Source organism: Otolemur garnettii, unplaced genomic scaffold (genome assembly GCF_000181295.1).
Source record: "Otolemur garnettii isolate 467f Iridium unplaced genomic scaffold, OtoGar3 scaffold00101, whole genome shotgun sequence".
In the NCBI taxonomy this organism is placed as follows: domain Eukaryota; kingdom Metazoa; phylum Chordata; class Mammalia; order Primates; family Galagidae; genus Otolemur; species Otolemur garnettii.
In genome coordinates this window covers 2,594,038-2,602,365 of record NW_003852496.1, presented here as the reverse complement: position 1 = coordinate 2,602,365, position 8,328 = coordinate 2,594,038, and the positions used below count along the sequence as shown (strand labels likewise).

Below are 8,328 nucleotides of genomic sequence, written 5' to 3'. Positions count from 1 at the left end.
TTTTTACTGTGGTGAAATACTAATAACAAACTTTGTACTGTAACCATTTTTCTTTTTTTTTTTTTTTAGAGACAGAGTCTCACTATGTCACCCTGGGTAGAGTGCTGTGGCATCACAGCTCACAGCAACTTCAAACTCTTGGGCTTAAGGGATTCTCTTACCTCAGTCTCCTGAGTAGCTGGGACCACAGGGGCCCGCTACAATGCCTGACTATTTTTTTGTTGCAGTTTGGCCGGGGCTGGGTTTGAACCCACTAACCTCAGTATATGGGGCCTATACCCTACTCACTGAGCCACAGGCGCCACCCACTGTAACCATTTCTTTCTTTCTTTCTTTTTCTTTTTTTGTAGAGACAGAGTCTCGCTTTATTGCCCACGGTAGAGTGCCATGGTATCACCCAGCTCAAAGCAACCTCCAACTCCTGGGCTTAGGTGATTCTACTCAGCCTCCTGAGTAGATGGGACTACAGGCATTGGCCACAACACCTGGCTACTTTTTTTGTTGTTGCAGTTGGGCCAGGGCTGGGTTTGAACTCTCTACCCTTGGTATACTGGAGCTGGTACCCTGCCCACCGAGCCTCAGGAGCCACCCTGTAACCATTTCTATTTGCACGGTTCAGTGCCATTAAATACTGCTGTGCAGCTGTCCCCCACCCATCTCCAAACTAAAACTCTGTTCTCATTGAACAAAAATTCTGGCCAGGTGTGTTGGCACATGCCTATAATCCTAGCACTCTGGGGGGCTGAGGTGGGTGGATTACTTGAGCTCACGAGTTGGAGACAACCCTGAGCAAGCATGAGACCCCCTGCCCCGTCTCTACTAAAAATGAAAAACTAAGGCAAGAGAATTGCTTGAGCCCAAGAGTTTGAGGTTGCTGTGAGCTGTGACGCCACAGCACTCTACGGAGGGCAACAAAGTGAGACTTCTGTCACAAAAATAAATACATGAATAAATAAATAAACAACTCCCATTTCCCTCCCCCAGCCCCTGCCTCCACCATTCTACCCTCTTCCTCTATGCATCGGACTCCTCCAGGGACCTCACATAGCTGAAATCTTACAGTGTTTATCTTTTCGCATGTGGTTTATTCTTCTTAGTTTGATGTCCTCAAGCTTCATCTTTATTGCAGCACATGTCAGAATCTCTTTCCTTCTAAAGGCCGAGTAATATTCCGTCATGTGGTCAGGCCACATTTTGTTATCTGTCCATCTGTGGATGGACGCCTGGGTTGCTTCCACCTTTGGCTATTATGACTATAGCTTTTTTTTTTTTTTTTTTTTTTTTTTTGAGACAGAGCCTCAAGCTGTCCCCCTGGGTAGAGTGCCGTGGCATTACAGCTCACAGCAACCTCCAACTCCTGGGCTCAAGCGAGTCTCCTGCCTCCGCCTCCCAAGTAGCTGGGACCACAGGCGCCCGCCACAACGCCTGGCTATTTTTTGGTTGCAGCCGTCATTGTTGTTTGGCGGGTCCGGGCTGGGGATTCGAACCTGCCACCTTAGGTGTACATGGCTGGCGCCTTAGCCGGTTGAGCTATAGGCGCCGAGCCATGACTATAGCTTTAATGTTAAAACTAAACATCTGGGTTAATACAAAAGATGTAAAATCTCCATCTTTTTATGGCTGAATAGTATTCCATGGTGTGCATAGACCACAGTTTGTAAATCCATTCCTGGGTTGATGGGCACTTGGGTTATTTCCACATCTTGGCAACTGTAAATTGAGCTGGGATAAACAATCTAGTGCAAATGTCCTTATGATGAAATGACGTTTTTTTCTCCCTGGGTAATGTCTAGTGGATGGAGTTGAAACATACTCTTCTTAGTGAAGTATGATAAGAATGGAAAAGCAAGTATCCAATGTGCTCAATCCCAGTATGAAGCCCACATAAGAGGAAAACTCAATTCAATTCAAGATGGGGAAGGGGGAAGGAGAGAAGGGGAGAAGGGAGGAGGTGGGGGATCAGTGTGCTCCCACTTAGTGGGCACAATATAAGGGTACATGGCACATCTCCTGGGTGGGGGATGCAACTACGACAGGGACTCTTCCTAACAAATGCAAACATTGTAACCTGATTGTTTGTACCCTCATGTTAATCTGAAAATAAAATTAAAATAAATCTGTACTATCTGCAACAATGAAACCAAAACAAATGTATAAATTAAACACAGTCAAAATTACAAGACTAAGGGAATTCAAGTAAACAACATGAGCTTACGGCAATGGGCAGTGCCATCTAGCTGTAACCTGTTCAGGGCAGGAATACGGCCCATTCCTTAATCACCTGTCATGACTTAATTTTCTGGTCCCTTTTCTCCATCTGCACTATTACAAATCCGCGGTTTCTCAAAACACATGTGAACGCTGCTCACCCTTCTCTTGTTGTGAATGCATCCTTCACTCTTTTTTTTTTTTTGAGACAAGACTTTTATTTTGTCACCCTTGATAGAGTGCGGTGGTGTCACAACTCACAGCAACCTCAAACTCTTGGGCTTAAGCAATTCTCTTGCCTCAGCCTCCCGCGTAGCTGGGACTACAGACACCTGCCACAATGCCTGGGTATTTTTAGAGACAGGGTCTTGCTCTTGCTTAGGCTGGTCTTAAACCTGTAAGCTCAGGCAATCCACCTACCTCGGCTTCCCAAGTGCTGGGATTACAGGCGCGAGTCACCGTGCCCGGCCTTTGCATCTTCAGTCTTACGTCCACCCTTACACTCTCCTTGGTGTCACATGGCTATTAAAGTTGCACTGAACGGCTATCAGGCCATGGCAAACCTGAGCACGGGCCCTGGAATTCTGTGGTTGCCCTTAGTTAAAAGGTAGCTATGCAGATTTCTGTTGAAGAGACTCCCTAAAGTTAGAAGCTCTTAGTGAATAAGCAGTCTGGAGACCATGCTGATCAGCCCCAGGCTGAGACGGTGGGCCAGCCTGCTTCCCTGGCCTGTGAATTGTAGTTACAGGGTATCGGGAGGCTCCAAAGCTGTCCTGGCTGGCTGAAGACAGCCTCTCAGCCTATTTCAAAATCCCAAGTCCCTGTGAGACTCCGACTTAGATGTTGCTTCTCCATTTTTAGTCCTGAGTCCATTGCTGAGTGGAGAAGCTGGCCAGGACCTGAGATAAGAGAGTCCCACCTCTTCAGGTCACGAACTCCACACAAGCTTTGGGTGCTGTGGACCTGTCTTTCCCCATTTAGTTCTTCTTTTCTTTCCCGGGCACGGACTTTGTGGAAGTTTTGTTATCTTTTTATTTTTTTTGCAGGTTTTGGCCAGGGCTGGGTTTGAACCTGCCTCTTCCGGTATATGGGGCTGGTGCCCACTCCTTTGAGCCACAGGCACCGCCCAGGAAGTTTCGTTATTTTTAACAATATGACCCACCATTTATTGAGCACCTACTATGTGCCAGAGGCTGTGCTAAGTTCTTGCCACATACTGTCTCCCCACTGCCCCACCTCAGGAAGGACTAAGGAGTGCCACGTCCCACATGGGAACTCTTAGAGAGGTCCAGTAGTTTCCTTGGGGTCACACATGCAGAAAGTGACCAGGCCGGGTTGGGCTGGCCCCTCGGAAGCTCCACACCATCCCCACCATCAGACCCATTCTTTGGGCAAAAATCTTGGGCCAGTTGCTGTTTGGGCTTATCAGTGGGAGATAACTGGCTTTGGAGCTGGTCCCAGGCCATCCCTGCCCGGCACAGAAAGTTGCCCCCTCTTTCTGGGCTGGCACTTCCTCAAGCAGCCTGCATGGAAGACGAACAAACGTCTCCCTGCCCCACACATCGGTGTTTCCCTGCATTGTTAATGACTGTGATTCTGACCTGATGTTCTGTTCTCTTTCCTTTCAAATCTTTCAAATGTGCAGTGGCTGACGGGCAGGATGGCTCTGAGGGCTCGCTGAGGTCCCACAGCCATTTATGACATTGTTTATGTGGGAAAGTGGTTCCGTCATCCAGGCAACAGCCTTACAAAAGAATTTTAGGAACACAATTAGTTTGTAGATCGGGAACTTCCTGTCTCTGCTGGGCGGGGCGAGGATGGGCAGTGATTAGTTTGAGACCAGCCTGGGCAACAGTGAGACCCTGTCTCTACTAAAAATATAAAAACTAGCTGGGCATTGTGGTGGGCGCCTATAGTCACAGCTATTTGGGAGGCTGAGGTAGGAGTGTGCCTGAGCCCAGGGCTTCATGGCATTCTACCCAGGGTGACAGAGTAAGACTTTATCTAAAATAAGTAAATAAATCACTTAGGACCATTCTGGCACATAGTGAGCACTCAGTAAATGCTATCTTTGCTGTTATTAGAAGATGACAGTTGAGGAAGGTTTACTGGCAGCTGGGAAGGATTTGGGTAAGGCTGGAAGAATCACCATTTGTCAAGGGCCTACCCTGTGCCTGGTGTTCTCACAGCGGCTGTCCATGTCACTATGACCATGACCTTGTGTTGAGGAGGTATCCTCAGGCCATTTCAGAGTTGATGGTACTAACACCTCAGAGAGATGATGTGACCTGCCCAGCTAGCAAGTGATGGGGAAGGATCACTGGTTAAAGGCTCTGGGGCCTTTGTTTCCCATTTAGGAACATTGCCTACAATTAGGACACGCTGTCACCAAGGGGCGGTCCTGTCATGCACAGAGGTTTTAATGGTAGCTGTGAATTTAACCAGATTTGAAGACATTGGCTTAAACTTTTCTGTGTTTTCACTCTCCTTCCTTCCTTCTTTTTTTCCTTCTTTTTTCCCTTCCTTCCTTCCTCCCTCCCTCCCTCCCACTCTGTATTACTATTTTGGCTGCGAGTCGCCACCTCTGTTCTTGATGCTTCCTGCCTTTCAGAGAAGCAGCCCCCTTCCCTCAAATTCTCATCAGACTTCTGTTGTTACATTATGGAAGAGAGCTCTTGCAGAATGGAAAGGAGAGTCTGTTACTTCTGTGGAATAGAAAATTGTGGCTTTTCTCTTTGAAGAATGAAGGGAGAGTTTTTCTCACACTGTCACTGGGGCTGGAGAGCAGTGCCATCATCACAGCTCACTGCAGTCCCAAACTCCTGGGCTCCTATCTCAACCTCCCACGTAGCTAGGACTGCAGGCATGCACCATTACACCTGGCTAATATTTTCTGTTGTTAGTAGAGATGGGGTCTTGCTTTTGCTCAGGCTGGTCTCAAACTCCTGGCCCCAAGCAATTCTCCTGCCTCAACCTCCCAAAGTGCTGGGATTAGGTGTGAGCCCCTGCTCCTGGCTGAGGTGAGAGTTTGATTTCTTTTTTATATACGGGATATATCAGGAAATTGCATGTCATCCTTGCACAGAGGCCATGCTAATCTTCTGTGTATTGTTCCAATTTTAATTTATGTGATGCTGTAGCAAGCGTGAGTTTTGAGTTTTATAAAGGTGACTAAGTGGTTTGCATCAATCCTTCCACTGAGGACCACTAGCAAAGCCGGAGAAAACAAAGCAAAACAAAACGCCAGTCTGAAGGCGCTGGAGAGCTAACAGTGTGGTGAAGAATTACTGGGCCAATATCCAGTACAAAGTCACGAAGTTCAGCATTTGGGACCACTTTTTCCCTGAGGGTGTTTGCTAACTTAAGAAGAAATGGCTGAGGCCAGGCAACCCGGCTCAAACCTGTAATCCTGGCACTTGGAGAGGCAGAAGCAAGAGGATAACTGAGGCCAGAGTTTAAAACCAGCCTGGGCAACAGTGAGACCCTGTCTCTACAAATAATAATAATAATAATAAAATAACTAGGGTGGTGGTGAACTACCAGTAGTCCCAGATACTAGTGAGACTGAGCCAGGAGGACTGCCTGAGCCAAGGAGTTTGAGGTTGCAGTGAGCTGGGATCATGCCACTGCACTCCAGCCTGGCGGGGGGTGGGGACAGAGCAGTGCTTTTGGTAGCTCCTAGAGGTAGGGGGAGACGAGCTGGCTGAAGCTGGCACACGGCTTGCATTTTAGGTTGGGACTTGGCAGCAGTAGCCCCTGGGAGGAAGCACCGAGAACTAACTCAGGTTCGAATATCAAGGTCTAAAACTGGATTTAGGATTGCTAGTGCCTTAAACCCAGTTTTATAGATCTTTCTGCAGGAAAATAACAACATTCCAGGTCTCAATGTTTGAAATTTTATTTTATTTCTTTTTTTTTTTTGAAACAGAGTCTCACTATGTTGCCCATGGTAGAGTGCTGTGGCGTCTCAATCTCACAGCAACCTCAAACTCCTGGAACCAAGCCATTCTCTTACCTCAGCCTCACAAGTAGCTGGGACTACAGGCACCCGCCACAACACCCGGCTATTTTGTTGTTGTTGTTGTTGTTGGGGTTGTCATTGTTGTTCAGCTGGCGTGGGCTGGGCTCGAACTCGCCAACCTCCATATATGTGGCTGGCACTGTGGAACCACTGTGCTACCAGCGCCGAGCTTAACGTTTGAATGTCAGGCACACAATAAAAGTAACTAGGCACAGGCAGGGACAAGACAACATAAATGAAAACTGGAAAAAAACAACAGAGAACAGCCAAGGAGAAATGGACAAACCCACAACCGTGGTGGGAGGAATTAGTACACTTCTTACCTTTCTCAGTAACTCACAGAATGAACAGAAAAATATCAGTAGGATATATAGACTCAGATAATATGGTCAGCAAACTTGGCCTAATGGGCATATACAGTACATTGTACCCAACAACTACTTAAGGATATACATTGTTTCCAAGCCCACATTGGAAATTTACAAATATGGACTCCACTGGGAAGCAAGTCTCAAAAAAATTTCAAGGAATTGAAATCATGCAGAATATGCTTTCTGACTATAATATAATTAAGTTAGAAATAGTCATTAAAAAATCTTCATATCTGGCTCGGCGCCTATAGCTCAACCGGCTAAGGCGCCAGCCACGTACACCTAAGGTGGCGGGTTCGAATCCCCAGCCGGGCCCGCCAAACAACAATGACGGCTGCAACCAAAAGAAATAGTCGGGCGTTGTGGCCGGCGCCTGTGGTCCCAGCTACTTGGGAGGCGGAGGCAGGAGACTCGCTAGAGCCAAGGAGTTGGAGGTTGCTGTGAGCTGTAATGCAACGGCACTCTGCCCAGGGGGACAGCTTGAGGCTCTGTCTCAAAAAAAAAAAAAAAACTTCATATCTTTGGAAATTAAGCAATGCTCCTAAAAACCCAAAGGCCCAAGAAAAAAGTATAATGGCAAGTAAAATTGTATCTTGAATAAACAAGCAATAACTGAAATATTGCATATAAAAACATGTGGAGGCTCAGCACACACAGCACAGTGGTTACGGCGCCAGCCACATACACTGAGGGTGGCGGGTTCAAACATGGCCAAACAGCAATGACAACTACAACAACAACAAAAATCGCCGGGGGTTGTGGCAGGCACCTGTAGTCTCAGCTACTTGGGAGGCTGTGACAAGAGAATCGCTTAAGGCTCATCGCCTATAGCTCAACCGGCTAAGGCGCCAGCCACATACACCTAAGGTGGTGGGTTCGACCCGCCAAACAACAATGACGGCTGCAACCAAAAAATAGCCGGGTGTTGTGGCAGGTGCCTGTGGTCCTAGCTACTTGGGAGGCGGAGGTAGGAGACTCGCTTGAGCCCAGGAGTTGGAGGTTGCTGTGAGCGTGAGGCCATGGCACTCTACCCAGGGGGATAGCTTGAGCCTCCGTCTCCAAAAAAAAAAAAAAAAAAAAAAAAAAAAAATCGCTTAAAACCAAGAGTTTGAAGTTTCTGTGTGTTGTGACTCCACATTTCTCTTCCCCGGGGGGAAAAGGGGAGCCCTTTTCCAAAAAAAAAAAAAAAAAAAAAAAAAAAACAGAAACAAAAACGGAAATTGATCAAAGGACAAATAGTAAGTAAATGACAATATGACAAAATGACAAGTGCTGGACAGATAAAACAAAAGTCGTGATGGTGTCATGAGCATCGCTGAGGATTGGGGACCCTGCGATGGAGGAAGGACTCAGAGCAAATAAAATTGGGTGGTGAGGTGGAGCACGATGGCTCAGACCTGTAATCCCAGCACTTGGGAGGCCAAGGTGGGTGGATTGCCTGAGCTCACAGGTTCGAGACCAGCCTGAGCAAAAGCAAGACCCCCATCTCTAAAAATAGCTGGCCATCGTGGCAGGCGCTCCTAGCTACTTAGGAGGCTGAGGCAAGAAAATCACTTAAGTCCAGGAGTTTGAGGTTGCTGTGGGCTATGACAGCACAGCATTCTACCGAGGGTGACAAAGTGAGACTCTTTTTGAAAAACAAACAAACAACAAAAAAAAAACTGGGTGGCAGCGCCGGTTTCTCCAGCTAGCAGACACCTGGGCTGTTGTGGTAGGCAGTCAGACAAC

General features: G+C 47.3%; 1 non-coding gene across 1 annotated transcript; it reads right to left on the bottom strand.

Annotated features, from left to right (window-relative positions):
• Window positions 1–5,248: 5,248 nt before the first annotated feature.
• LOC111727354 lies at window positions 5,249–5,351 on the bottom strand. The gene has a single exon (XR_002774929.1). It is a non-coding gene; the product is annotated as a U6 spliceosomal RNA (small nuclear RNA).
• Window positions 5,352–8,328: the final 2,977 nt, after the last annotated feature.